Genomic DNA, 14224 nt, shown 5'->3' with positions numbered 1-14224 from the left:
TAGAGGAATATTTAGCAAAATATTTTCTCCCTGACATTGCGTCACCCCTGATAGCTCAGACACTTCCCTCCAAATCTCATACTTTGAATTTGTTAGGGAAAGCATATATGGCGGTGGGTCAAGCTGGTGCATGCCTACACACGATAGGGTTAATACAGGCATACCAGGCTGACCTTCTCAAAGAGGTGGATGATAACTGGGAGGTCTCACTCAACAGTACTACTGAATTTCGTAGAGTGGTTGACTTATCTCTCTGTATTATTAAAGAGACAGCCCGTGCCATTGGCCGTTCTATGGCAGCACTAGTCGTCTCAGAGACATTTATGGCTAAATTGCTTGGGGATCGGGGAGAAGGACAGGGCCTTCCTTCTCGATGCCCCCCTTTTTGCCTTCTGGCCTCTTTGGCGACGCGACAAGAACCGTTGTCGAGAGGCTTCAGAAGGCAGAGCGACAAGCAGATATCCCCAGTTGTCAGTCCAGGTCTCATGGGGTTGCTGCCAGGGGGCAACCTCATGGGACAGCCGCCAGCTCCTCATATTTTTTGAGAAGGTTGCCTCTCGTGCCCCCCCATATAAGGCTTGGGGCCAGAGGAAACATTCTCGCACAAGGTTCTCCATACCGAAGATAGGTCTGAGGACTGTCTCTCGGGTTAAGATGGTCCTGACCAAGAGGTCTTGTCGTAACACGCGGACCCTTATGGGCGTTCCCCCAGGAGGGCGAGTACAAGAGTCTCGCCCCCTTATGCAGCCCTTAGGGAATCGATGTTTGCTTCCCGCCGCCGATGGGGCCTCGGGACACATCGGCTTCCACCGAACACAAATGGCAGTGTCCGCCCGGAGACGTTGCGGCCCTGTCGAGTTCGCCGCCTCTCAGGAGGTCTGTAGAGAGCATATTTCGGTTAGTTCCTGCCAGTTAGCTGCTTTAGGTCACCGAAGCCGTTTAAAAAATTGTAGCCGAGGCCAGTCTCGAGGGACTGGTCCCCATAATGACATATCTAGACACCCTGAAGGGTCTTCAAAATACAGCCTAGGGGGTCCTGCTTATAGTGGAACTAATATAAAAAATATTATCTACTAGGGGTGGTTCACATGTTGGCCAGCCCCGAGCAGGGTCGGTTCTTGAAACAGGAAGTCTAGTCCCTCTTAACACAGGAGACCTCAACGTGGGCTCTTCTTTGTTTACGGGAGCCTGGGTTCTACAGCCGGCACTTCATAGTTCCTGTGAAGGGAGGGGGAGTTAGGCCTGGGTTTGGATCTCAGGGTACTGGATCAACCTCCGAGGGGGTTTAGATTCAAGATACCGAATGTCAGTCAAACCAGCTCCGAGGACTGGTCTGTCGTGATAGATCCACAAGCTCCTTAACTCCTCGTTCCCTTCTAACCCCATCACAGGAAGTTTCCGAGATTCGCTTTTGGGGGGAAAAGCTTATCAATATACGGTTCTTCCTTTCGGCCTAGCCTTATCTCCTCGCACCTTTACTAATGTATGGATGCTGCCCTTGCTCCATTGAGACTTCAGGGGATCCGTATTCTAAATCATATAGATGACTGGCTCGTTCTGGCTCAGTCAGAAGAACTGGCGATTCAACATTGAGATGTTGTTTTGCGTCATTTGAGGTGCTTGGGGTTGACACTCAATAAGAAGAAAAGTTCCTTAACTCCTCTTCAGAGAACCACATTCCTGGGAGTAGAGTGGGACTCAGTCACGATGCAGGCACAATTGTCTCCTGTTCGTATAAATACTAATTTAACCACAATAAAGAGTATTAGGTTAGGCCAGGCCATCACCGTCAAACACTTTCAAAGAGTTTTAGGGCCTCATGGCTGCAGCTTCCAGCGTAATTCCTTTTGGTCTGCTCCGCATGAGGGCCTTACAGTGGTGGCTCAGGACCACGGGGTTTCTCCGCTGGCGAACCCCTTTCGCATGATCAGAGTTACGCGCAGATGCCTTTGTGCTCTTGTCATGTGGAAGAAACCATGGTTCCTGTCTCAAGGCCCGGCTTCGGGAGCACCATGTCAGAGAAAAATTTTGACTACAGATGCGTCCCGCACGGGTTGGGGTGCGGTTATGGAGGACCGTTACACCCGAGGTACTTGGAAGGACCATCATCTCTCATGGCATATTAATCGCTTGGAGATGTTGGCTGTATCCTTTGCCCTGTGGCACTTCCTTGTAGACCACAGAGGCCATCATGTTCTCATTAGGACTGACAATATGTCGGTGGTCTCTCATATCAACCGCCAAGGAGGCCTGAAGTCACGCCCTCTTTCTAGACTGGCGCATCAGATTCTTCTATGGTCCCAGGATAAATTTCTCTCTGTTAGATCTATTTATATTCCTGGGGTTGATAATGTGAGAGCAGATATCCAGTCGAGGCAGGGGCTGAGGCCCGAGGAATGGCGGCTCCACCCTAAAGTAGTTGAGCTTATATGGAGAGAGTTTGGCCGAGCGGAGGTTGACCTGTTCGCTTCTCATGAGAACACTCATTGCCCGCTCTGGCACTCTCTCTCACATCCAGCTCCTTTAGGCCTGGATGCCATGGTACAGATGTGGCTGAGGTCACGTCTGTACGCTTTTCCCCCGATCGCTCTGCTCCCTGGGGTTCTGGAAAGGGTCAGGAGGTACGGCTTGAGTTTACTCCTTGTAGCTCCGTACTGGCCGAATTCGGTTCTCGGACCCTATAAGTCTCCTAGAGAGTCCTCCCTGGCGAGTCCCTATTAGGAGAGATCTTCTTTCCCTGGCTTATGGTACAATATTTTATCCACGGCCGGAGTTATGGAGACTATGGGTCTAGCCCCTGAGGGGGATCAACCCATAAATAGGTTGCCCTTTCCATCGAGGTGGTTAGGTCATCTATTCTAGAACCCCACTCTACTAGGAACTAAATATTTTTAAGAGGTTAGGTAAAGCATTGAACCCAGTTAAATACTGCCCACTGGCTTCAGTACTGGCGTTCCATCCTGTTCTCTAACGTGACCTCCCGTTCATGCTTAGGGCCTCTGTGGCGGCCTTAGTGCCCTCCGCAAGCTTCTAAGGGTGAGCTCGTAGGGACATTCCCACTAAAAAAACTCCATGTTCCTGTAGATTGGAGGATGAATCCTGTCATCTAGCCTATTGGCATCAGGCTGACGGGTTATCCCTGGCACCCGTCATGTCCTGGGGATGAGTTATATGAGAATACATATAAGAATCTTGAGTCTGCTTCCTGTTCGTCCTACTCCCTGGAAGAGCGGTGGCGTTGCCCCCTCTTACTCGAGGGCATGGGAGCCACTCCATCTCATTTCTGCCTCAACACTGAGGTGCCTGTTGGCAATATCATGATTCTCCAGGGTATTCATCATATAAGAATCTATTTGAGTCTGCTTCCTGCTCGTCCTGCTCCCTGGAAGAGTGGTGGTGCTGCCCCCTCTTACGTGATTACGTGGCAGCCACTCTACTTTATTTCTGCCTTGACACTGAGGTGCCTGTAGGCAGTATCATGATTCTTCAGGTAATCCATCCTCCATCGCATGTGTCGGATGGTCAAGGTCGTAGCCTGGGAGGCCCCTATGTTAGGCCTCGGGCTGGTAGGAGTTAGATCTATCTAGATATGTATCAAGGGCTAGGAGCTATCCCCCTTTTTCAATTAGACAGTTGGTTATCTACGGAAACCTCTCATAACTGGTACACGAGGTGCGCTCTTGCCTTCACCTCTCATCTAATATTTCTTTACTGTCTGGGGTTCCCATCCATGGGGTCTGTTGAGCCACCGGCTCCAGACCTCCCCTTCTTACACCAAATCTTATGACAATCTAGGTTGGATCTGCCTTCTCATTCCTATCGTCCGTGAGTGTGCCAGATGCTTCACACCAGGGCGTATTCTCTCAGTGTGGCGCAGTGGACATTTCGTTCCCCAATGTGTCGATTTCCGACGCAGCGAGAGTTCCCTCGGAAGGGAACGTCTCGGGTTACGACTGTAACCTTCGTCCCTCGGCCACACTGCTCGCGCCCTGAAAACGACTTGCTTCGACCAATCAGAAGCTGACGCTGCTTTGTTCCGGTGTCCCTTTATAGCTTCCGCTCTCCGTCACATGCGACGTCATGAGTGACGTGATTAGGCTACGCCAATCGAGATTGAATAGTTGACTTCAGACGCTTCATGCCGAAGGCGTTCCCCAATGTGTCGATTTCCGACGCAGCGTTTCGTTCCCTTCTCAGGGAACGAGGGTTACAGTTCTAACCCGAGACGTTTCCTAGCTTTAAACGCTCTAAAAAGGTTAGGATAAGGAAAGATTGGATATGAACATGGGTTTTAAAGTTTGTAATCGTGTAAGTGTAAAGCCATTGCACACTGTGCGATTTTGGCCGCGATTTGGCCGTCTGAGACAAAATTTGGCAAATCCTAAAAGAATCTTCTGATCCTCGGCTAAAATCGGAAGTCTTTGAACGTTAGTTTGACATGCCCACTGAGAGACTGTTTTCTTTAGCGTCTTTTTTAGAGATTGCACTTCCCATGCCGGAGAAGCCGTTTTGAATCCCACTCAGAGCCGGTCAAGTCGGACCAGTTACATAATGAATAAGTCTGCACATAGCGGTAGGTATGTTTTGCCTGTTTTGTTCGTTTGGACTGCCTACCGGTGTATTTGACCTTTGCCTGTTTATTGGATTACGTGTCTGGATTGTCCCTATTAAAGCTGCATATGGATCTTAACCGTCGTGTGTCTGAGCAGTTGCGTGACAGAATACTTCGCAACACCAAGATCCAGCAGTGATACCAAAATGAATCCAGCAGTGAGAATTATGTGTCTCCGTCAAGGAGATCGACCAATTGAGAATTATGTGATGGACTTTCTGAAGGATGCTCATCTGACTTGCATGGACGAGGTATGTTTGATGATATTTTTTCGCGGAGGACTGTCTGAGCCACTCAGCTACCTTATGCCATTACATGACCCTAGCTGGACTCTTGAGTTTTATATTGACTTAGCCCTGCAACTGAGCGGCTCAGCTTTTACTGTGGGTTTGGTGGACAAGGCTGAGGATCTTCACGTCCAGCCAGATCACCACGACATGCCTGAGTTTCACCACGACATGCCTGAGCTTCACCACGACATGCCTGAGCTTCACCACGACATGCCTGAGCTTCACCACGACATGCCTGAGCTTCACCACGACATAACTGAGCTTCACCACGACATGCCATGCCTGAGCTTCACCACGACATGCCTGAGCTTCACCACGACATGCCTGAGCTTCACCACGACAAGCCTGAGCTTCACCACGACAAGCCTGAGCTTCACGCGAGCCTGAGCTGCTTCACGTCGTGCCTGTCGCACAAGAGACTGTTCACGTCGTGCCTGCCGTACAAGAGACTGTTCACGTCACGTCTGCCGAGCCAGAGACTGTTCACGTCACGTCTGCCGAACCAGTGCTGCCGAGCCAGAGACTGTTCACGTCACGTCTGCCGAGCCAGAGACTGTTCACGTCACGTCTGCCGAGCCAGAGACTGTTCACGTCACGTCATGTCTGCCGAGCCAGAGACTGTTCACGTCACATCACGTCTGCCGAGCCAGAGACTGTTCACGTCACGTCACGTCACGTCACGTCTGCCGAGCCAGAGACTGTTCACGTCATGTCTGCCGAGCCAGAGACTGTTCACGTCACGTCTGCCGAGCCAGAGACTGTTCACGTCACGTCACGTCTGCCGAGCCAGAGACTGTTCACGTCACGTCACGTCTGCCGAGCCAGAGACTGTTCACGTCACGTCACGTCACGTCTGCCGAGCCAGAGACTGTTCACGTCACGTCTGCCGAGCCAGTGTCTCTGGACAAGTTGGCCGCCGCCACACTGTGTGTTCTTGTGTCTGAGCCGGTGTCTGTTCCTGTACCTGAGCCGGGGTCTGTTCCTGTTCCGCCGCCGTGGCCGTGGCCGCCCGAAGGGTCTTTCACCGCCGTGGCCGCCCGAAGGGTCTTAACCGCCTGCAGTGCCTGGTCCGTCCTGGGTCTGTTCCTGTACCTGAGCCGGGGTCTGTTCCTGTTCCACCGCCGTGGCCGCCCGAAGGGTCTTCACCACCGTGGCCGCCCGAAAGCAATAAAGCTTTTTCAGTTTATAGTTGATGAAGTTGGTGCTAATGAAAACCTCCTCCATATTTCAGGCCAATAAAAGCTGGCAAAACAGCTCTTCTTGTTGTTAAACAGGCTGATGTACCGTGAAGGTTCCTGAAGGACATAGTCTGACTCCATTTATCAGAATAATCTTTTTTTTTTTTTTTAAGCTTAATACCCAAGTCTTGCTATCTACTTGCAAGGACTTGTAAACTGAATGAGTGCAGTGGATTTACACATTTAGAGGTGTATTGAATAATGAAGGATGTAGGCTATCAACCTTTAAAAAAATAAAAATAAACCTTTGGATAGTTACACAAATTTGCTTTAGAATTATTATTATTTGTTTTTCACGTATTTCATTTTTTACATTTTTTTTATCATATTTGAAAGGGTTTACATCTTAATATCCGTGTTACAGAAGGTAACATTTGAAGTTTTATTTTAGTTATATAATTAAAATAACTCAAATAAAATAAGTAACATTTAGCTAAAATTTGATTTATAAATTAATAATACAGGTGTATATTTTTTCAGAAAACCAAACAAATATGATGGTTATGTGCTCTCGAGAGCCTCTTTTCTGTTCTAAGACTCATGAAATTAATGCTTATGCAATGTTCAGGATAATGTTGAAAGAGCCATTCTGTACTGTAATGTCAATGTGTCATGCAAAAAATTACTAAATAAAAATGTATTAATTTAAACTATCCACCTTTTTCCCGACGGGCCTACTGTGTTTTAGATTATGTGAGACACTTCCGGTTTAGGGAACTTCCATTCAAAAAAAACCTTTGTATTCCACTGTAACAATACTGCACATTTGTGGTCTACTCTCCTGATTTAAAGGGGTCTTATTATGCCCTTTTATAAAGTCTCGCTGCGCAGTCTCTGCTCCGTATCTTCATCCTGACGGCGCAAAGAACGCAATGCAGCGCAGGCAAACCCAGGATTGCGATGTTTATCTGCTCTTGTTATATAATCATCTTACTGCGAAGACCTTACTCTGATTATTAGAAATAACCACATTATTGGTGCACATGTAAACGTAGTCAGTGTTAACGAACAGTCATGCACAGTCTTTGCAAGCACGAATTCACAGGACGTTTCGGAGTGGTAGGTTTTTTGTAATTTTCTTATACTGTACATTATAGATACGAAGTTATCCACAATTTAATTGTGATATTTGTTGGAAAACTATACAAACATAACAATCAATCACAAAACCATGGTTCATTTTCCCATGGAGCGGTGAAACCTTGGTTCCTGTCCCAAGGCCCAGTGTTGGGAGCGCCATGTCGCCGAAATATCGATTCGACAGACATATCCCTCATGGGCTGGGGCGTGGTCATGGAAGGCTGAGTTGCGAGAGGCCTGTGGCAGGACCATCGTTTTCAGGGCTCTAAGCAATTTCATCCCAGATCTCAGGGGCCACCACTTTCTTGTACGGACATACAATGTGTCGGTGGTCTCTTATTTGAATCATCTGTGGGGGGGTCTGAGATTGTGCCCTCTATGCAGACGGGTGCATCAGATCCTCCTGTGCTCAGAGCAATGTACATTCCCGGGGACCAAAATCGAGGAGCAGGCACCCTGTCAAGGCAGGGGCTGAGGCACTGGCAATGGAGACTTCACCCCGAGGTGGTGAGGTCAATATGTGAGAAGTTCGGCCCAGTGGAAGTGGGTCTTTTTGCGTCCCAAGAGACGACCCACTGTACTCTGTGGTTCGATCTAACCTATCCAGCTCCACTGGGGCTGGATGCGATTATGCAGGCGTGGCAGCCCCTGTAAGCATTTCCCCCGATTACTCTGCTCCCGGGAGACCTGGAGAGGGTCCGGCGAAACGGGGTCAGTCTACTTCTAGTAGCCCCGTTATGGCCGGCCCCAGTATGGTTCACAGACATAATATCGCTCCTGGATAGTCCTCCATGGGAGATCCCCATCAGGAGGGATCCCTCAGGTGGAGGGCTCAATATTCCACCCTCGTCCAGAGCTGTGGAAACTGTGGGTCTGGCCCCTGAGGGGGCCCAGTACCCAGAAGCCGGTCTGTCGGCAGGAGTGGTCGAGAGCTCTAACCACAAGGAAATTGTACGGCCTGAAATGGAGGGTTTTCACGAACTTGTGTAAAGAGCGTGGTGTGGATCCAGTTAACTGCCCGGTGGCTTCAGTGCCTACAGAATCTCTTCTCTGCTGATCTTACCCCGTCCACACTTAAGGTGTACGTGGCTGCCATTGCGGCTTTCCACACTCCTTTAAGTGACGGACCCTTGGGGAGGCTCAAGCTGGTCATATGGTTCCTCTGTGGTGCATGGAGAATGAGGCCTGTGACTCGGACCAGAGTCCTCACATGGGATCAGGCAGTGGTTCTCGAAAGGCTGGCTGCTGCCCCCTTCAAACCTCTGGATTTGGCTGCGGCCAAGAACCTCACACAAAAGGTAGCTTTTCTCCTAGCCATCACTTATCTTAAAAGAGTGGTAGATCTCCAGGCCCTTTCTATATCTCCCGAATGCCTTGAGTTTGTTCCAGGTAGAGATTAGGCTATCTCTCATCCCATACTAGGCTATGTGCCTAAGGTGCCTTCTAATATGGCACGGTCTACAGTTCTGCAGGCTTTTCTTTATCCACCTGACGACGGAAGATGAGAGACTTCATCTGCTCTGCCCTGTCAGAACACTTAATATCTACATTCAGAGGTCTTCTCAGTGGATGAAGTCAGATCAGTTGTTGGTATGTTTCGGGCCACCTAGGAAAGGGTTCCCTGCTTCTAAGCATACCATCAGCAATTGGATAGTTCAAGCAATTTCCCTTGCCTATCAAGTGCGCAGTCTGCCTTCATATTTGGCTTTAAGGGTTCTCTAGATTCCTCCTTTCAGGGGCCCCTATCCAAGAGGTATGTGATGCAGCTGGCTGGGCCACTCCGCACACATACACAAGATTTTACAGTCTGGATCTCCCTTCTACGCCGGGTGCACGAGTGCTCTCGTCTAAAGTTGTCCCTGAGACAGCTTCACACTAGGACATGCAGGGTTCATTGTAGCATAGTGGGTATTCATTCCCCAAAGTGTCATCATCGACGGAGTGCGAGTTCCCTCGAAAGGGAACGTCTCGGTTCACGACTGTATCCCTTGTTCCCTGAGAAGGGACCGAGACACTGCGTCCCCTTGCCACGCCTCCCGCTGCCTGGGAGCGACTTGCTTCATCGCAAAAGCTAACTCTGCTGTGTGGCGGTGTCCCTTTATAGCTTCCGTGTATGCCGTCACATGTTACGTCATGACGCAGCGCCAATCAGGATTGGATTTGTTTTATACGTACTTCAGACCCGTTACGCTGGGGGCATTACACAAAGTGTCGTCCTCCATGCAGTGTCTCGTTCCCTTCTCAGGGAACAAGGGTTACAGTCGTAACCCGAGACGTTTATTTATATGGCATCACTGTCGAAGTGTAATTAGCTAGTGAAGTGGATTTACTTATTGTAGAGTTAACGAAAGTTATCATGGGCATTGTAATGTAGCAAATGTCAGTAGACCGGGAAGATTTTAAAATGGTTCATAAATCCTTAAGATCTTACCTTCATGCTATGGAACTGGAAGACAGAATACGATGAGCTGGGGCTATATAAGATCTATATCGCTGCAAAGGTATTTGCAACTTACAGACTCCATCTTTGTTTTATTTACAGTGTAATAATCTTCATTTACAACTTTGAAAAATACACTTTTTTTTACAGTGTAAAACAAGCACTACTTTCCTTATTTTTTTACTGTAATATTTTTGTTTTGATGCTAGGCAGATTGTTTTGTGTATTAGAATGGGCTATTTTTTAGCAGAAGCTTTAAGATAATTTACAAATGATGAATTCAAATCGATATTTGATGCCGACATTTTTATTTATTGATTTGGTATTATAAGCAAGATAAAAGTGTCATTACAAAAACAAAACAAAATCCTTTCAGGGTAAAATACTCTTTATTGTCTCTTAAACAGGGGAAATGTCAATTGAAATGTCAAATGATTGCTATTAATTTGAAATGGATTTTATAGCAAGCACACCACCAAACACCTACTCACATCCATCCGAAATCCATTTCAGCATGCGCTCACACGTCCTTTTCTCCCCGAAACACACACAGTTATCATTTTGTGAGGGATCAACTGTTTTGAACCTGCTATATTGCATGGCCTGTATGAAAGTCAATGAGAGTCCGATAGCTGAGGAATAGGAATACAGTGTGTTCAGGAAAACGCTCATGAATTACAATGGACACCATGTCTCCCGATGCATCAATAGCTCTTAGAATGCTGTTTATATGCAAATTAACAATAAAGCCCAGAACAACGGAGCTGCACTGTCACTGAGCCCTTCAACATAATGCTGCAGGACAAATAAACAGCCACTGGAGATCTGAATGTTTGAAATGACCAGAAGCCGTGAGCCTTAAATTGGACATGGGAAGTCATGAGATTAATGTAACTATTTTTAACAAATGAAAAAGAAAAAGAACAAAAACATGCAATGGGTTTTTTAATGTTCAGCATGCTGCGGGAATATGGAGAAGCGAACAGAAAATGAATCCTCATTCACGGAGCATCCAGGTGTAAGAGTCCCAGCAGGTGATGAGATGGATTCTGAGACCATAAAGCGACAGAAAAAAATGAGGCAATTCTGTGTGTGATTGTATTTTTGACCTTTAGTTTATCGTTCCTCCATCTCCATCGATTTGTGTTCAATCTTGCTGTAAAAAGCAAATATTTTGGATTTTTGCGCTGTCATATTATGTCATATTACATTCTTAACCCTCCTGGCCTAAGGCATAATCTGATATGTAATCCGTGCTACTGTCTGGACTCCGGAATAATCTGCATTGATTTGCATTATAAGCAGCCTTATGGGAATGTTTTGGCAGAAAATCCAACAGTCATCTGGGGGATCGAGATTTACTCAGCCTGGCCTGTTCAGCCGTGCTTTGCATATGTGAACATACATCTGCTTTAACCCTAAGAGACCTGGCGAAATGGCGAAACTTGTTAAAAGCAATTCAGTCAAACACATATTTTTCACTTAATATGGATTAAAACGACATATAAAAAGCAGCTCATTCTCTGAACTGTATCATAGCAACACGTCTGGCAAGGAGAATATTAACAGTATGAATGTCCCAGCATGCCAAAGACACAACACGGTCACTGCCTACTCTTTGCTGGCTGTTTTGGATCACATTTAGTCAGGTTGATAATATTTCTAACAAAACTAATTCATTTAAGTAAAGTTTAGTTTCCCTGCAAAATGTTTTTACAATGTGTTGTATATTTAATTAAACTAATGGGAAACTATTGCAACCTACATTTATTAATTAAAAATAAATAAATTACATGTAAACATCATGACTAATAGCCACATTGTTACAGTGTGTTGTATATTTTATTATAATAGTGGGAACATTTTGCAACCTATACATTTTATTAATTACAAATAAATACATTTTAATAAAAAAATAAAGAATATATATATACAGTATATAATGTATAAATATGTATAATATGTACAATGGCTATAACCACATAAAAAATAATACATTATCAATATCAATGCTCCATTCTCCATCTGAATATTCCTCCATCAGTCAGTAATATAAATAAAAAGAAACCACTTTGAAATGTCTTCAAACCACTTTAAATAATTCTATCTGAAACGGTATGATTTTACATGACGCTCTGCAGAGGAAGAGAAACATCTTAAGGCTTGTGAAGTAATGGTGAGGAAAATGAGTCCCTCTCTACACCATCAAACTAGATGAACTGCAAATACAGCCTGACTCAATATACTTTATGAGAGCAAGGATGTAAACATCACAAAATTAAGGCAATTACACATTTAATTCATTAAATCTCGTTACCAAAGCAACAAGCCTCGCCAAGGTAAAGTCATGGCCACATGCCTTGTTACTGCAATTTTCCAGAAACAGATTCTTGTTTAGCATATTGTGAGCTCAAAGACATAGCAGAAATATTTTTTCATGTTTAAACTTTAAATGTGTCAATAATATCTACAATATTCAACAAAGCTGAAACTTAATGTTATTTATCTCAAAATTGAATATACTTCCCCCCACATGTCTGCTACGTGTTTTTTTAAGTATCCCAATAACACAGGGGTTTAGTTGTTGATTCCTGTGACCTGTGAGCTATATATTTTAATGTAATGTAGAATGTATATATTTCAGCAGTTTTATAGAGAACGCAAATACAATCTGCTCTCGAATGTAATAATTTCTTTACACAAATAATGCAGAATCATACAGAATCAACCTTTACGCATCTCAGTGCAACTCGCAGTAGTAGATCAGAAAATGAATCAGTACTGAAAGAATCAGTTGAGCAAATTATTCACCGTTACACATAACGACAGACACTTGTTTCGTTCCTCAATTAATCAGTTTATACAAAAATGGTTGAATTGATGATTCAATGACTTAATGATTCAATAACTTACAGTCATTTGTGGCCACTTTCTGGTGTAACAATGTAACCAGCAGAAAGGTTCAGTTAAAAATCCACTTCAAATGTACAGACTGACTACACTGCGGCACACCAGTTGTGTGTCATCTCACTGCAATATTTAAATAAAATATCACCAATTAATTTGTTAGTTTAAATTAAGAACTTGCATTTTTCATGTCTGATACATTCCACTTATTTCCTCTCTGTGAGCCAAAGTCTTGTGTCTGTCCTTATTTTGTACATTTCAAATAATTAAAAGAAAATACATATGAATATAAACTGAGGGTGTCATTAATGTAGTGGTGTATTACTCTGAGCTTTTTAGTTTTAGTTTAGTGTTTGAGAATGTCAGCAGTAATGTCCCCAGTGCTGAAATCAATAGTTTTCCTTAATCCATTGATTTGATTTAAATCAGTTTAACCAGTCGACTGGATAAAGCCAAGGCTGATGCTGAACACTAATGGTCACTGTAATTTAACTAAGACTATTTCACACTTGGTTATCTTAAGTAAGCAGCACACCTCAAGAGTAGTTCATTTACTTAAATAGTAAATAATTAAAAAATGCTCTGACAAAGAGGTTTAAAGAGGACATATGCTTTTTTACATTTTCAACTTTGTTTAGTGTGTATTTGCTGTATGAGCATGAAAAAGGTCTTCAAAGTTCCAAAGCACAAATTCCACTCCAAAGGCAGTTATTCTCTATATCTGCACTGTTTCTGAAACACCTAGATTTATGCTGCCATCCAGACAACTCGGAATTTGGATTTTTCCCTCCCCCTACTTGGGAATTATGTCTGGAATGCTGCTCAAAGGTGGACATCCAACCTGGGGTGCGTTTCCCAAAAGCATTGTTAGCCAACTGGTCGCAATTCCACCTTTACATGTTTGAACGATTTGGCGTTTCCCAAAATCATTGTTCCAATGAACATTCGCAAACAGTGTCGCAAACTTCTGTGGTTGAACTACAGCTCTTGAAGTGTATTTAGAAGCATAGTTTCTAGTTAAAATTACATGTGGACTTAAATAGATCATGCTATTAGGCTTTCACTCATTTATACATTTTAATCTATATATTCAGCGATCAGCACCGTTTTTGAAGAGTGCGTATGTGCATAAATGCGTAAGGGATCCCGCGATGAATCAAACATCAAATAAAGCAAAATGACAGGGAGCAAAAACAGTGAAGCTCTGTTGTTTTTGTATTGAACAGAAAACAGAAAAAGCTAGGTTAACATAAACTTTACATAAACTTTTTAAAAAACAGCTGACGAAAAACAAAAAAATAAGGTATCATTATATGTCTATCATTAAATAACGAAATGTCTAATGTTAAAGTTTGTTTTTATGGTTAACATAAGGTTGGTCCATGCTGTGCTCATTGGAAGCAGGACTGGCTGCCATCTTGAAAGTGGCATCAAATGACGTGTCCTGCTGAGGTCGTGGTTAATCGATCTGCCCTGAGTTCACAGGTCAGACATCCGACTTTAAGCAGCGTTCCAGATGTAATTTCCAAGTAGGAGTTGGGAAAATTCAGATTATTTCAGATAATTCCTGTCCAAGGCATATGCAAAAAAAAAGAAAAAAAAAGGGGGGTGACACCTGGTTGAGTTGTGTTAGTGTTGAAACTCGCGATTATGGACA

General features: G+C 44.6%; 1 pseudogene; it reads right to left on the bottom strand.

Moving 5' to 3' along the window:
* Window positions 1-7819: 7819 nt before the first annotated feature.
* The window catches only part of LOC130101523 (uncharacterized protein K02A2.6-like), a 43086-nt pseudogene continuing 36681 nt past the window's right edge, over window positions 7820-14224 (bottom strand).

The sequence above is a fragment of the Rhinichthys klamathensis genome, unplaced genomic scaffold (assembly GCF_029890125.1).
Source record: "Rhinichthys klamathensis goyatoka isolate OS25496 unplaced genomic scaffold, OSU_Roscu_1.1 h1tg000011l_1, whole genome shotgun sequence".
NCBI lineage: Eukaryota > Metazoa > Chordata > Actinopteri > Cypriniformes > Leuciscidae > Rhinichthys > Rhinichthys klamathensis.
This window is presented reverse-complemented; position numbering and strand designations above follow the sequence as displayed.